This window comes from Engraulis encrasicolus, chromosome 10, assembly GCF_034702125.1.
Source record: "Engraulis encrasicolus isolate BLACKSEA-1 chromosome 10, IST_EnEncr_1.0, whole genome shotgun sequence".
Lineage (NCBI taxonomy): Eukaryota > Metazoa > Chordata > Actinopteri > Clupeiformes > Engraulidae > Engraulis > Engraulis encrasicolus.
Window position 1 is genome coordinate 27,172,812 of NC_085866.1, and position 15,000 is coordinate 27,187,811.

General features: G+C 45.7%; 1 protein-coding gene across 3 annotated transcripts in view; it reads right to left on the bottom strand.

The window, feature by feature from the left end:
* The window catches only part of LOC134456900 (FERM domain-containing protein 4B-like), a 78,403-nt gene that overhangs the window by 40,488 nt on the left and 22,915 nt on the right, over positions 1–15,000 (bottom strand). The window lies entirely within an intron of this gene.

The window sequence follows — 15,000 nt, forward strand, 5'->3', positions numbered from 1 at the left end:
GAACAGTGTGGATACACGTGCACTGAATATTTCAAAGGATAAAAGTGGGAAAGGGTGTCCATCTTAACACAATACACAGAAAAGATATGAATGGTTAACGGGGCAAGTATTAGTATGTGGGCATGCACATCATACTGTATGTAATGGGACCTGTGAGAAGGCACTCCCTGCCATCTCATAATCTCAACGATTTTAAATACTGGTGAACGTTTGTTTGATTAGTCTGGACTGTCCAGGAGCGCACACGCACATTCATTCACACACACACACACACACACACACACACACATGAACAAGCGCACACAAGACCTCTCCGAGCCATCTCTCCTGTATGGCGTTCAGGCCGGCCAGAACAGAGCCGGTACCCGTGCTCGCACCAGTTACACTAAAGTGCTTATCTGTGAACTGGGCTCATACCGTGCTCTGAACTTTTCCCCCACGTGACTGACAGTCTCGTTGTCGTTTCAACTGTTCAACAGTTTCACAGTTCGCAATGGTGCCACTTATATGTTTGAATGACAAAAACTCAGAGTTACAGATGTGTTTTTGAAGAAGTGTCAAAAATCCCGCCAGCGGGATCTTAGACTCTAGAGGGTTAATGAACACATATTTCCCTCAAATCAATACTTTTGCTGGAATTAACAGTTGATATGTTGACCTTGTGTTATTGGCAATCTTATGCATGGATTGAATGTTTTGAAAAGGGCAGCACTTTTCTTTTATTCACAAAATAATGAATAGCACTGAGCTCTCTTTTGCTGATGAGTTAAACACATTTTATGCACGTTTCGACCTTGCCAACCCCATGGTGGCTGTCACTGAAGAGTCTAGTGGAACCTTTCATTATCAGTGAGAGTGATGTGAGGGGAGTGTTCAGAGGCGTAAATGGAAGAAAGGCAACAAGCCCTGATCATATTCCTGGCAGGGTTCTGAAATCCTGTGCTGATCAACTAGCCCCCGTATATGCTGAGATCTTTAATTTGTCACTTGCCCAAGCCGTTGTCCCATCTTGTTTTAAACACTCTATCATAGTTCCCGTGCCCAAGAACAGCAAGCCAGCAGGCCTGAATGACTATCGCCCAGTGGCCCTTACATCAGCAGTTATGAAGTGCTTTGAGAGGCTTGTGAAAAAACACATATGTGACACCCTGCCCAGTGCTTTCGATCCTCACCAATTTGCCTATAGAGCAAACAGAAGCAGGGATGATACCATCTCAAGCCTTCTACATACCACACTGTCCCACCTGGATGAGGGGAGGGGGAATTATGTTAGAATGCTGTTCATAGATTACAGTTCAGCATTCAACACAATTTTCCCCCTGTGCCTGGCTGACAAGATGAGGGGGCTGGGACTCAACACACAGTTGTGCAATTGGGTGCTCAGCTTTCTCACTGATCGTCCTCAAGTGGTCAGAATAGGTGGAGGTGTCACTTCAAGTCAGCTGACCCTCAACATTGGCTCGCCCCAGGGCTGTGTTTTGAGCCCACTGCTCTATAACATCTACACACATGACTGTACAACCACCAGCAGCTCAAATTCCATCTTAAAGTTCGCTGACGACACCGTGGTGCTGGGTCTCATCTCAAACAACAATGAGACAGCCTACCTGAATGAGGTGGATGACCTAGCACTGTGGTGTCAGTCCAACCTGGCCCTGAACGTCAGCAAGACGAAAGAAATGGTAGTGGACTTCAGAAAGGTGCAGAGCAGGGCATACACGCCACTTACCATCAGCGGGGAGCCTGTGGAGAGGGTCTCAAATTACAAGTACCTGGGAGTACACCTGACTGAGGACCTCTCCTGGTCACAACACACTCAACACCTGACAGCAAAATCCAGGCAGAGGCTGTACTTTCTCCGCCTACTGAGGAAGTTTAAGGTCTCCACTCCCATCCTGACCACCTTCTATTCATCAGCGGTGGAAAGTGTGTTAACAGGCTGTTTTACGGCCTGGTTTGGAAGCTGCACACAACAACAACAGAAGGACCTACAGAGAGTGGTGCACTCTGCAGAGCGCACTATCAAAGCCAACCTTCCAGGACTCTTGGGCCTTTACACTAAGAGAGTGGGAGCCAGGGCTAGGAAGATTATGCAGGATGTCTCACACCCCAACTCTTACATGTTCACCCTACTTAAGTCCTGCAGACGACTCAGAACCATTCAGGCCAGAACAGAGAGAATGAGGAAACGTTTTTACCCCCAGGCAGTGCGACTGCTGAACAGAGACTTTTTTAAATAATAATTTTCTTTAACTTATTTCTCACCTTTTATTTCCTTTTTTACTTTACTTAATTTTTAATTTTTAATTTTTAAGATGCAGAGCTGATGACCCCATCATCATTTCACTACAATTACCATGTATGTGACAAATAAAAGTACTTGAACTTGAACTTGAAAATAACAAGCGTCTCAACTTTTTTGGAATCTGCTTTTGTATATTTCAGTGTGGTGTCAGCTGTGTGTGTGTGTTAGCCTAGAAATCTAGACGCCCCTAGCGACCGCAAATTGAATTTGCTCCCGGGGGCAGTCTAGCGGACCCCGGTCGTTTTGCGAGGCTGAAAGTTATCCGATGACAGGGCCAATCAAATCGCGAGGGGGGCCGGGCTACCTAGTAAACAGGAAACTTTCTAAGAAGAAGCATGGTGTCCGTCCGTGCTACGTACAGCACGAAAGTGTTTACTTAATTTAAAAAGCCTGGATGATATTACATTTCGTGGCTGACATGGATTGATGTAATAATACACCATGAACTTATCGGACACAAATAGATCTCAACACATTACCATTTGATCATTCGATGTTTTAAACTAGCTCGGTAAGCTAAGTTGAGCATTTTACAGAACCAGATAGTCACACGCTATTATCAGACCACTACTGTAGGTGTAGAATGAAATTGCTGCCCCAATTTCTAATAAGACATATGCCATTAAAACGAGACATTTGGGAGCTTTGAACGTCTTTGAGTAGCTTACTGAATAGATGGGAATAACACCTAGTCTACCAAGCTAGTGGCTAGCTAACCTGTCGTCAACAACACAGAGCTAGGTATCCAGCCTTGTATTATATTCCTGCCCCAACTGTATAAGTGCAAACACGATTTATTAGGAAACTTGTTTGTGGCTGTGGTCATCACACGCATTCACTGCTACGACGGCTGGAAGTTGCCGCTTCACCTACAAAGAGGCCCTCGCTAGTGGCTAGCTAACCTGTCGTCAATAACAGAGCTAGGTATCCAGCCTTGTATTATATGCCTGCCCCAAATTCTAATAAGATCCATGTCATTAAAAACGAAATATTTGGGAGCTTTGAAAGTCTTTAAGTCGCTTACTAAATAGATGGGAATGACACCTAGTCTACCGAGCTAGCGGCTAGCCAACGTATCCAGCCATGTATTAGTTATGGGTATACAGCTAGCTAGCTAACACCGAACATGCCATGTTGACAACAATCATAAATATAACCATTTAACAAGCCCCAAATTGCTCGACATTTCGCTGATTGATCAAGGAGGGCCATGTGGTTGAAAACGATGCATTTTTGAACTGTATAAGTGAAAACACGATTTATTAGGAAACTTGTTTGTGGCTGTGGTCATCACACACATTCACGGCTACGACGGCTCAAAGTTGCCGCTTCACCTACAAAGGGCGTGTCGCGTGTACGTTGTGAAAGACAGCTGTGACGTTACACAGAAGTGTGTGGGGATTGGTTGTTCCACCATCCTATTGCGTGACGTTGAGTGCTGAAGCAACCGTTTATCCCACCCACACTGCCGCCCAGCCCTCCTAGACCCTGGTACAGCTTTTTGCTGTACGGCTCTGGCTGCGCTAGGCTATGTGTGTGTAGCTCGGAGAAGAACACTGGGCGCCGCATGCATATTGCAGCGCTACAGACCACAACTGAAGTTTAGCTGTTAAGCCTGTAACGGTGCATTCTATTCGTATGATTTAATTTGGACATTATGGCTGAAGCGAGCGACCAACCGGAGCTACAAAATCCTCCCCCGTCGTTAAGATCACCCGTTTGGGAGCATTTCGGTTTCCCAGTGAAAACCTGCGACGGAAAAAAGTGGATAAAACGAAGGTGATATGTTGTCATTGTATTGGTGATGCCGGCTATACTGATGGCAGCACTTCAAACATGCTAACTCATCTGAGACGGCACCACCCAAGTGCTATTAGTTCTAGTTCTACCGGGACAAGAAAGAAAGCCCCCGTAGCGCAAACGCCACTGTTAGCTGCATTTAAGCATCCTTTCAATCACAATTCCAACCGGGCTAAAGCCATTACAACATCCATTGGGGCTTTTATTGCATCGGATCTCAGACCCTATTCAGTTGTGATTGAACCACGATACGAAGTACCTAGTCGTCCACATTTCAGCCAGAAAGTAATTCCAGACCTTTACAAACAAACCAAATCGGCTGTCCTTGAAGAGTTATCAAAAGCATGTGCAATAGCACTGACAACTGACGGATGGACATCCAGAGCTAACGAGAGCTACATAACAGTGACGGCCCATCCCATCACCCCGGAGTGGAATATAGCTAGCCAGGTCCTGCAATCGAGAGCTATGCACGAACAACACACTAGCGCTAACCTAGCTGAGGGGCTGAAGGAGGCTGTGTTGGAGTGGAATTTGGAGAGGCCAGGGACAACAATTGCCGTCACAACAGACAACGCCCGGAATAAAGTAAATGCTGTGATTGAAGCTGGAATGGGTCCCCAAATTGGGTGTTTCGCACACACCATTAATCTTGCTTCTCAGAAAGCCACAAGCCTCAACCAACTAGCCAGACTGCTAGGCAAAGTGAGACGCGTCGTGACATTCTTCCACCGTAGCCTAACAGCTGCACACATACTGGAGCGTAAACAAGAGATGCTTAGTCTGGCGAAACATTGTCTTATTCAGGACGTATCCACTCGATGGAATTCGAGCTACGATATGCTTGTAAGGTACCTGGAGCAACAGGCAGCAGTGTACACGGGACTGACAGAACAGCCTCTCAAGAAAAAGGACATCAGCACATTGTCTGACCAAGTGGTGAGAAGGGCTGAGGAAGTGATTGTCGTTCTGAAGCCATTAAAGACTCCCACAACAGTCATAAACCGAAGCTACACCTTCAGCATCCATGATCCTGCCCCTCAAAGCCACAGTTCTCCACTCTATGGAGCCAAATGATGGGGACAGCGCCATAGTGACCCAAGTCAAGGCTGCCATCAGGGAAAACCTGGAAGACAGGTACTCCTCTTGCCAAGACTTCCTCCACAAATGCACAGCCCTTGACCCGAGGTTTAAATCTCTTCCTCATGTGGATGACGTCTGTTGTGACAGGATCTACAACAGTCTCAGCACTGAGATTGTGGCCATAGAAGAGGAGGTAATATGATAATAATAATAATAACAACAACAACAACAACAACAACAACAACAACAACAATAATAATTGACATGAGAATAAAATAATTTTTACATAAAATACGTTCCCATGTCCATTTGTATTGAAAATATTTGCACTTTTTTATTTTACAGCATGAGGAGGCCAAAGGGACAGCAGCAGCTGCTTCACCCTCACACACAGAACACCCAGAAGCATCTGAATCACCTCCTCCGGTCAAGAGGTCAGCGATGACCGAACTGTTTGGTGAGCTCTTCCAGACTGAGGTAGGAGACAAAAAGAATACTTTGCAACAGGTCAAAAAAGAAGTTGCTGCATACAAGGCAGTGAGCAGCATTTCACTCGACTCTGACCCACTTCTATGGTGGAAGAACAAAGAGTCCACATATCCCCTCATTGCCAAGCTAGCGAAGCACTACCTTGCCATTCCTGCTACCTCAGTCCTGAGTGAGAGGGTCTTTTCAACTGCTGGGGACATTGTAACTGCCAGCAGATCTGCTCTCACTGCTGACAATGTGGACAAACTGATTTTCTTGGCAAAAGATATGAAGGTTGCGTAAAATTGAATACTGTATCACTAGAATTCTGGAGCTGAGTACTGTACTTGTGGATTTTTTTGTTCACTGTTTGAGAGGAATTTATAATTTTCAATTTTAATATTTTAATTTGTAACATTGATAACCATTTGAGAATATTTGATTTAACTTAATGGTACCAAGCAGCACTTAGAATGTATTTACGGTTTCAGCTTGTATGTTGACAAGTTTTTGGTTAAATAAACAACATGCTGAGGAAGAAAATGGTTTTGCATTTTTTCCCATACCGCACCGAAAACGTACCGAACTGTGACCCCCCTATACCGAATACGTACCGAACCGTGATTTTTTTCGTAACGTTACACCCCTATTAGCTGTATAGAGAGAGGCGTGTATGAGAGGTGGCCTTACCACAGTGTCCTGTGTGAGGCGGTGAGAGGTAATTATCCCTTCATGGTGTAGCTACTGGTGGAATATGGAGCAGACATTAACAGCAGAGACGAGATCTTTGAGACCAGTGCTCTCGACAAGGCAGTTGAAGACTGCCATAAACTGCCGTGTCTGAGGATGTTACTGCAGCTGGGAGCTGATGTTAACGCATGCGACTACAACAGTAGGACTACTCTCATCCGTACCGTGTCTTACACAAGAAGTTGCCCATAACAACTTTGAAACCATCCTACTGCTGCTCGAACGAGGTGCCAGTGTGAATGCGGTGACCCATTTGTGGACAATGTGACGTCGTTGTTGGTGTGTTATTTGAAAGAGGGCTTAGATAACAAGGACGCTGAGGAGGCAGCTGCCGTCAGACGATATTGCACTCGCATAGCAAACATGCTATTGGACCACAGGGCTCAGATGTTTGCAGGAACGGGTGACTGGAGGAGTATTATTACCAACCACTCTCACTCAGCAAACTCTGCAGGCGGTTCATACGCTAACTGCTGGCCCCGCTTCCACTGGAATCCAAAGTGGCGTTGTTGCCCCTCCTCCCATTGCTCCAGGACTTCCTGATTCCAGAAGTCAGCTTCCTGCGCTGGCCCAGCTGAGACAGCCTCCAGTGCCAAACCTGTCCAATCAGCAGAAGCAGCACGCCGAGCCGCCTGAATTGGAGAGAGCACATCACTGTCCTAAAAAGAAACCGAAACCTGAGGACCCAGATCTGAGAAGAAGACTGGGCGCCGCATGCACACTGCTGCGCTACAGGCCACAACTGAAGTTTAGCTGTATAGAGAGAGGCGTGTATGAGAGGTGGCCTTACCACAGTGTCCTGTGTGAGGCGGTGAGAGGTAATTATCCCTTCATGGTGTAGCTACTGGTGGAACATGGAGCAGACATCAACAGCAGAGACGAGATCTTTGAGACCAGTGCTCTCGACAAGGCAGTTGAAGACTTGCCTGATTTCCATAGACTTCAGAACTCGTACGAGATTCTGGTCTGACCTGGACAATAACGAATTGGGTTTCCAACGGGACTGGATAACCCGCCTCCCTTGGGTTGCTACTGGTTGAGCCCAGAAAGTGATCCATTTTTTTGCTCAATTTTTAACGAGATTTTCCCTTTGAACTCTTTCAATACCGTATCTACTGCTGTGGCAAAAGTTTGTCGCTGCTCAATTGTTGATACTGAATGAAGCGTTTCTGGTACAATCCATGGGTTGATTCGCAGTTCAACTACGTCACTGCCTTGAACATGCGCTCTACACTCGACGGTTGGAAATGCTGAAAGTTGATTGGTTCCCGACAAAGTGGGTGGGTTCCCGCTGTAGAGGGAAAGTTGGAAATGCTCCTCCTCAAGCTCCAGGCCCTAGTGTGTGTAGCTAAGCCGAACAGCGTTGTGTCACAGCTAGGGCGGAGCCCGGGTAGTTGAAGACTGCCATAACTGCCGTGTCTGAGGATGTTATTGCAGCTGGGAGCTGATGTTAACGCATGCAACTACGACAGTAGGACTACTCTCATCCGTACCGAAAGAGGGCTTAGATAACAAGGACGCTGAGGAGGCAGCTGCCGTCAGACGATATTGCACTCGAATAGCAAACATGCTATTGGACCACAGGGCTCAGATGTTTGCAGGAACGGGTGACTGGAGGAGTATTATTACCAACCACTCTCACTCAGCAAACTCTGCAGGCGGTTCATACGCCAACTGCTGGCCCCGCTTCCACTGGAATCCAAAGTAGCGTTGTTGCCCCTCCTCCCATTGCTCCAGGACTTCCTGATTCCAGACAGCTACGCGGTTAATGGCAGCAAGAGCCGCTGTGATTGGTCCTCTCGAACAGGCTGCTCTGTGCTCGAGAACAAACAGCTACTTCCTTGTTCTAACCTTCACTGAGCTACAGACTATGAGATGTTCATTAAATAAGTTCCTCGTGCTTTGTAGCTTAATTTATTTACACGAACCAAAGACAACACAAGCACTTGCAAGTTACGATGCTGAAGTTAAATCGGGACAGTAAATAGTCTTTCCATAGTTCATTCTGCTTTGTGCAACCTATTCTCGACAATGAGCTTCTTCCTTGTTCCAAACTACTGCGGTGGCTAGTGCAATCAAAAATACAGGTTGACGTTTATTACATGTTTCATTTCCATTGTTGTTGAGCAACAGACATGCATAGTTTACTCCTTGTATTGTATTGAATCCTCACAGCACAGACCAGATCGAGCAAAAATCAAAACTGTCTGCGTTGACCTCTGGGCGACAGGCGGCAAAGAGAGTATACACAGCCCTCAAGGGGGTGAAATGAGATTCAGCCATAGACTCCTAACCTCCTCAAAAAGACAGGCCCGTTCACACTTTGCTGGAAAGAGACTCAACTACATCATAACAGCATTGCTAAGACATTGAAGAGAGCCTTAAGTAACAGGTAAAGACAATACAGGTTTAACATAGTCTTTGCAAAGGGTTTATAACTATAAATGTCCATAAAACAGTATAAAGCACAAGTCCTCATAAGTTATTCCAAAAGGCCATTGGGTAAAACTGCACTGATGAATAAACCAGTGTTGTTGTTGTTCATGAATCTGGGATTCTACGTGATTGTTCACTTAGGCTGTTGTTTCTCATCAGGATGTAGCTATGTTGATGCCTCAACAGCTTATTTACATTTTATTTATTTTGGATTTTTCTAGTAGCATCATCACGCACCACTCACCCTCGGCCTCAAGAACTGGCATTATTTGCTATTACCATGCTATCGGCACGTTAGAGCAACATCGCCACATTATGTAAGAGCAACATTGATAAAACCATGAATTAGCATATTATTACCACATTGTCATTGCATTATTACCATGTCATTAGCAGTCATTTTTGTTGGGGGGTGGGGGTGCATAACTGGCGTTATTGGAATGTTATCAACATATTATTAGTATGTTATAAGGGGTTATTTGTCATTGGAGGACACATCTCTATCACCTCATCATCTGAATTAAGGATAATGAACAATTTAGACCACATTTGCAATTCTATACAACAGGCGCCATCTTGGAAAATGGCCGCAATTTAAAGTGGCAAATCAGGTGTATTTGATTGTATTGGTCTTGATCACATATATGCTGACTTCCATGTGTGTATCATAATTTGCTTGGTCAATTTAGTGCAATAAATCAATTTCTGGGGTCTTTTCGGCGGCCATCTTGGAAAATGGCCGCCATTTCGAGTGGCATATCAGGTGTATTTGATTGTATTGGTCTTGATCACATATATGCCTAATTTCATGTGTGTATCATAATTTGCTTGGTCAATTTGGTGCAATAAATCAATTTCTGGGGTCTTTTTGGCGGCCATCTTGGAAAATGGCCGCCATTTCCAGTGGCATATCAGGTGGATTTAATTTTATTGGTCCTGTGTACAAACATGTCGAATTTCATGCTTGTATCACAATTTGTTTGGTCATTTCTGTGCAAAAAAATCAATTTTTGAGGTTTTCTTTGGCGGCCATCTTGGAAAATGGCCGCCATTTCAAGTGGTAAATCAGGTAGATATAATTATGCTAGTCTTGAGCACAAACATGTTGAATTTCATGCTTGTATCATAATTTTATATGTCAATTCTTTGCAATAAATCAACTTTTGGGGTATTTTTTGGCGGCCATCTTGGAAAATGGCCGCCATTTCAAGTGGCAAATCGGGTAGATTTATTGTAAGGGTCAGAAGCACATACCTGCCAAATTTCATGCTTGTATCATAATTTGCACGATTCTTGCCATATTGGCCTTGTAGCTTCTCCACTAACTGTTGTGTATGCCTGTGTATGGAATTGGGCGGGAATGTGTATAGGCTGCAGTGGCATTGCTGGGTCGATAGGGGGCAAAGTTCCGTACAACTCCACACACAGAAATGTCAGGTAGGGGGTTGTGAGGACATTTTACAAAAAGCTGCTGGGGGGTCATTTGGAAGTCAGAAAAGGGTGTTATAATGTTGTGTTGACCAGGACATTGTAGGGGGTTATAAGGACATTTTACAAAAAGGTGCTGGGGGGTCATTTGGAAGTCAGAAAAGGGTGTTATAATGTTATGTTTACAAGGACATAATTATGTCCTGATAAATATCGCCGTCCTTACAATGCTGGTGAAAAGTCAGGAAAATGTCCTGCTATACCACCGCCGCCCGCACACACACACACACACACACACACACACACACACACACACACACACACACACACACACAGTCTGAATTTTCACCTTGGCCACCTTACAGGATCACCCTTCTTGACCATATTATTTCACATGCACACACACACACGCACGCACGCACGCACGCACACGCACACGCACACAACCTCTGTCCATCACCCCAGCCACCCTACTCGTCTCATCCCCAGTCAGTATCCATCAGCCCTGCTTGGTCACCTCTGTGCTCCTGTGCTGCTATGCGCCAGTCTGGGCGTCAGCAGAAATGACTGCCGTATATAATGGCCTATAAAAGCTAGGGCATAGCTATCATTCCCCATGCACCCCTCACACCAAACCAGTAATACTAGCGCCAACCTAACTACACTATCTTTTTTCCCCAGCCACAGCAAACACCAGCCGAAGTCCCCCCCGAATCCACCGTGCTCCACTCCCGCGCGTCGTAGCTGGACGGAGGTGGTTAACGGCGGCAGGGGAGTACTGCAGAAATGTTCACCACCTCTAGTGACTAGCAATCGTTTTTCTGTACTTGACTCAGTCATCGATGCAGAAACTGACCCTGTCCCCCCCTCCCACCAGGTGCCCAAGCCTCTACCACAAAGAGTGCGACCCAGAAGCCGCCGGACCCTCGCTACCCCCAGGCAAATCACCCGAGAGCAGCCTGCCCATTCAGAACCCCGGCGACCATCAACAGTCCTCATAGGATCTTCGATGGTTCGCCACGTAACCCTACGAAACGCCCAGACGTGGTGCCTACCTGGAGCTCTCGTAGCCGATGTCCAGTCGAATGTGCCGGACGCGCTGTCACAGTATCCTACTGCCACAACTCTCATCGTCCACGCAGGCTCCAATGACATCCGGCTGCAGCAGTCTAAAAAACTTGAGTCCGATTTCCTCTCCCTTATTAACACCCTTAGCAGCACTGGAAAAAAATACGCTATCTCAGGCCCCATCCCCTCTGTTTGTTTCTCTGCCTTCCAGTTCTCCCGAATCCGCCAACTGCACGTCTGGCTGATGAGACACTGCCGCCAAGAAGCCATTCCCTACGTTGACAACTTCTCCGCTTTCTGGAACCGCCGTAACCTCTTCGCACGAGATGGAAGGCACTTAAACAGATCTGGCGCTCGTCTCCTCGCGACCAACCTAGAGCTGACCCTCGAAGCCCACCGGTCCTTGGATTGACTAACAGGTGTTTCAAATCCAAAGCACCACACCAATTTAGACACTGCGTGCCCAACAGAGAGTTCCCCTCTAGCTATCCACGCTGTCACTACCCGTAGGAAAGCTCGCAGATATAGACCCTCTGGTTGTGTACACAACAACCTAATTACGATTGCACCTGAACGCATAAACAATAGCTCTACTACTTTGAATGTTAATGCTGCATTACTTAACGTGCAGTCCTTGACCAACAAAAGCTTCGTAGTAAACCAGCTGGTCTCGGACAAAAACATAAGCTTTATGTTCCTTACCGAAACATGGCTTAAAGACGACGGGGCTGCTACTTTTATTGAGGCTTGCCCTTCCGATTACAAATTCCTTCACGCCCCGAGACCAAAGAAACGAGGCGGAGGCGTAGCCATACTTTTCTCCAACAAATTTAATTGTACTAAGATGAATCTGGGCTCTTTCTCTTCATTTGAATACTTGGCAATGAGGGTCCAAGCAAACCTCAAACTGATCATTATTGTTCTGTACCGTCCACCGAAATTCTCTTCGTCATTTCTATCTGATTTCTCCACCTTCATGTCGGACGTACTTACTAACTATGACAAAGCAATAATTGCTGGCGACTTTAATATCCACGTAAATAAATCAGATGACGCAATAGCCAAGTCTTTCTTAGACACATTAAATGGATTCGGTGTCGTCCAGAATGTTACAGAACAGCCTACCCATCGAAAAGGCAACACACTTGACCTTGTTATTTCACATGCACTTGACATCAACAATATATCGGTCACGGACGTCGGCCTCTCCGACCACCACTGTGTGTTTTTTGATTTTGACATTTCAACACAAATTAGCACACCCAACAATGTCATTCACAGACGACGCATTAATGCCTCTGCTGAGCTTAAGATTTCAGACCTCATCAAATCAGGTGACCTACTAAATGGTCACTGCACACCTGACGAAATGGTTGATAGCTTCAACAACAACTTAAGAGGAATTCTAGATAACATAGCTCCAATTAGAACGACGACAAGAACCAGAGCTAGGTATTCACCTTGGATGAATGACTCACTTAGAGCCTTAAAAAGAAAATGCAGAGTAACCGAGCGTCTTTGGAGGAAAACTAAATTAGAAGTCCACAGACAATCCCTTAGGGATGAGATCTCCTCCTACAATAATGCGGTACGCTCAGAGAGAAAAGCATATTTTTCCAAAATCATAACAGACAACCAGCATAATGCGAAAGTTCTTTTTTCCACTATTGACCACCTGCTTAATCCAACACATAGCAATAACAACCTAAATGCAGCATCACATGCCAAGTGCGAGGAACTTGCTAGATTTTTTAATAAAAAGATTGCCGACATTAGAGAAGGCATCCAAGGTGGAAACGCAGCAACCTCTGTCGCCCACTCAGGCGATACACCGAGGGGAGGGTTAAACCCCCCTAGGAGACCTGAGAGCTTCCAAAAGTTTTGTCCAATTACAGAGGACGACCTCTGTAAAATAGTCAGGGAAAGTAAGCAGTCTACCTGCAGCCTTGACGCGATCCCCACATATCTGCTAAAAAACGTACTTGGTTGCTTAGCAGCACCTTTACTGCAAATTGTTAACACCTCTATGCTTACAGGCATTTTTCCAAGCTCATTCAAAACAGCCATGGTAAAGCCACTCCTAAAAAAGACAAATTTAGATCAGAATTCTTTAAACAACTACCGACCTATATCAAACCTCCCCTTTATAAGCAAGGTACTAGAAAAAGTTGTATTTAAACAGCTTAATCAACATCTGGCTGGGAATGATATCTTGGAAAAATTCCAATCAGGCTTTAGAGCCAACCATAGCACCGAAACAGCACTAACCAAAATAATAAGTGATCTTAGGCTCAACACTGCCGCAAACAAAGTTTCAGCACTTATCCTCCTCGACCTCAGTGCCGCCTTTGACACGATAGACCACAACATACTAATTGACCGCCTTGAATCTTGGGTAGGCTTGTCCGGTCACGTCTTAGAGTGGTTCAAAACATATATTACAGGAAGACAGTTTTTTGTCACCATCGGAGAATACGTCTCCAACAAGTATGATGTGCCTTTTGGAGTTGCTCAGGGTAGTTGCTTGGGCCCTCTCCTCTTCTCTCTCTATATGTTGCCCCTGGGCTCCATCATCAGAGAGCACAATGTTGATTTTCATAGCTATGCCGATGACACTCAACTATATATCTCTGTCGAGCCTAGCCAAACCACTGCCATTCATGCCTTGACTAAATGCATGTCTGCCATTACAGATTGGATGAACAGTAACTTCCTAAAATTAAATGAAGATAAAACTGAAGTGTTGCTCATTGGGCCTAAGAAAAAACGTGCAAAACTCCACTCAAGCCTAGGTGACCTAAGCATACACATTAAAGATAAGGTTACTAGCCTAGGTGTGGTCATAGACTCGGATTTGAGCTTTGAGCCTCACATCAACAAGATAACAAAATCTGCTTTTTTCCATCTTAGAAATGTCAACAAAGTGCGCGGCTTGGCCCCCCGACAAGACGCTGAGAAACTTATTCATGCCTTTGTCACCAGTAGGATAGACTACTGCAATGCTCTTTTCTCTGGTCTCCCAAAAAAATTAATTGACAAATTGCAACTCATTCAAAATTCTGCGGCAAGAATCCTAACAAGAACCAGAATGAGAGAGCACATCTCTCCTGTCTTGGCAGACCTGCACTGGTTACCTGTCTCATACAGAATCGACTTTAAGATTCTGCTCACAGTATTTAAAGCATTAAATGGACTTGCCCCTAGCTATATCTCAGACATGCTCTCTTTTTATGCCCCTGCTCGAGCTCTCAGGTCCACTGATGCCAAGCTGCTAAGGACCCCCACCCCCCCGCAGAAGAAGATCGGCGACGCCGCGTTTGCCTGCTATGCGCCCAAGAGATGGAACACCCTCCCCATCGAGATCCGATCAGCCACCTCCGTCGACTCCTTTAAGAAGCAGCTGAAGACCCACCTCTTCATCCTTGCCAACTCCTAGCTGCCAAGACGTCATAGTGTCCCAGCCGCCGCAGCGCCCTTACTACTCGCAATCCAGCCCTGGCAGGGGGCTCCCCTAGGTGGCCGCTGGTCTCTGCCTGAGGTTTCTTCCTGACTACAGGGGGTCTTTTTTCTCAGACCTCACTGAGCTTTTTTTCCCCCTCACAAACTATGAATCAAGCGAAAGGGAGTTTTTCCTCACCCCTGATGCCACCAGGGGCCGCACC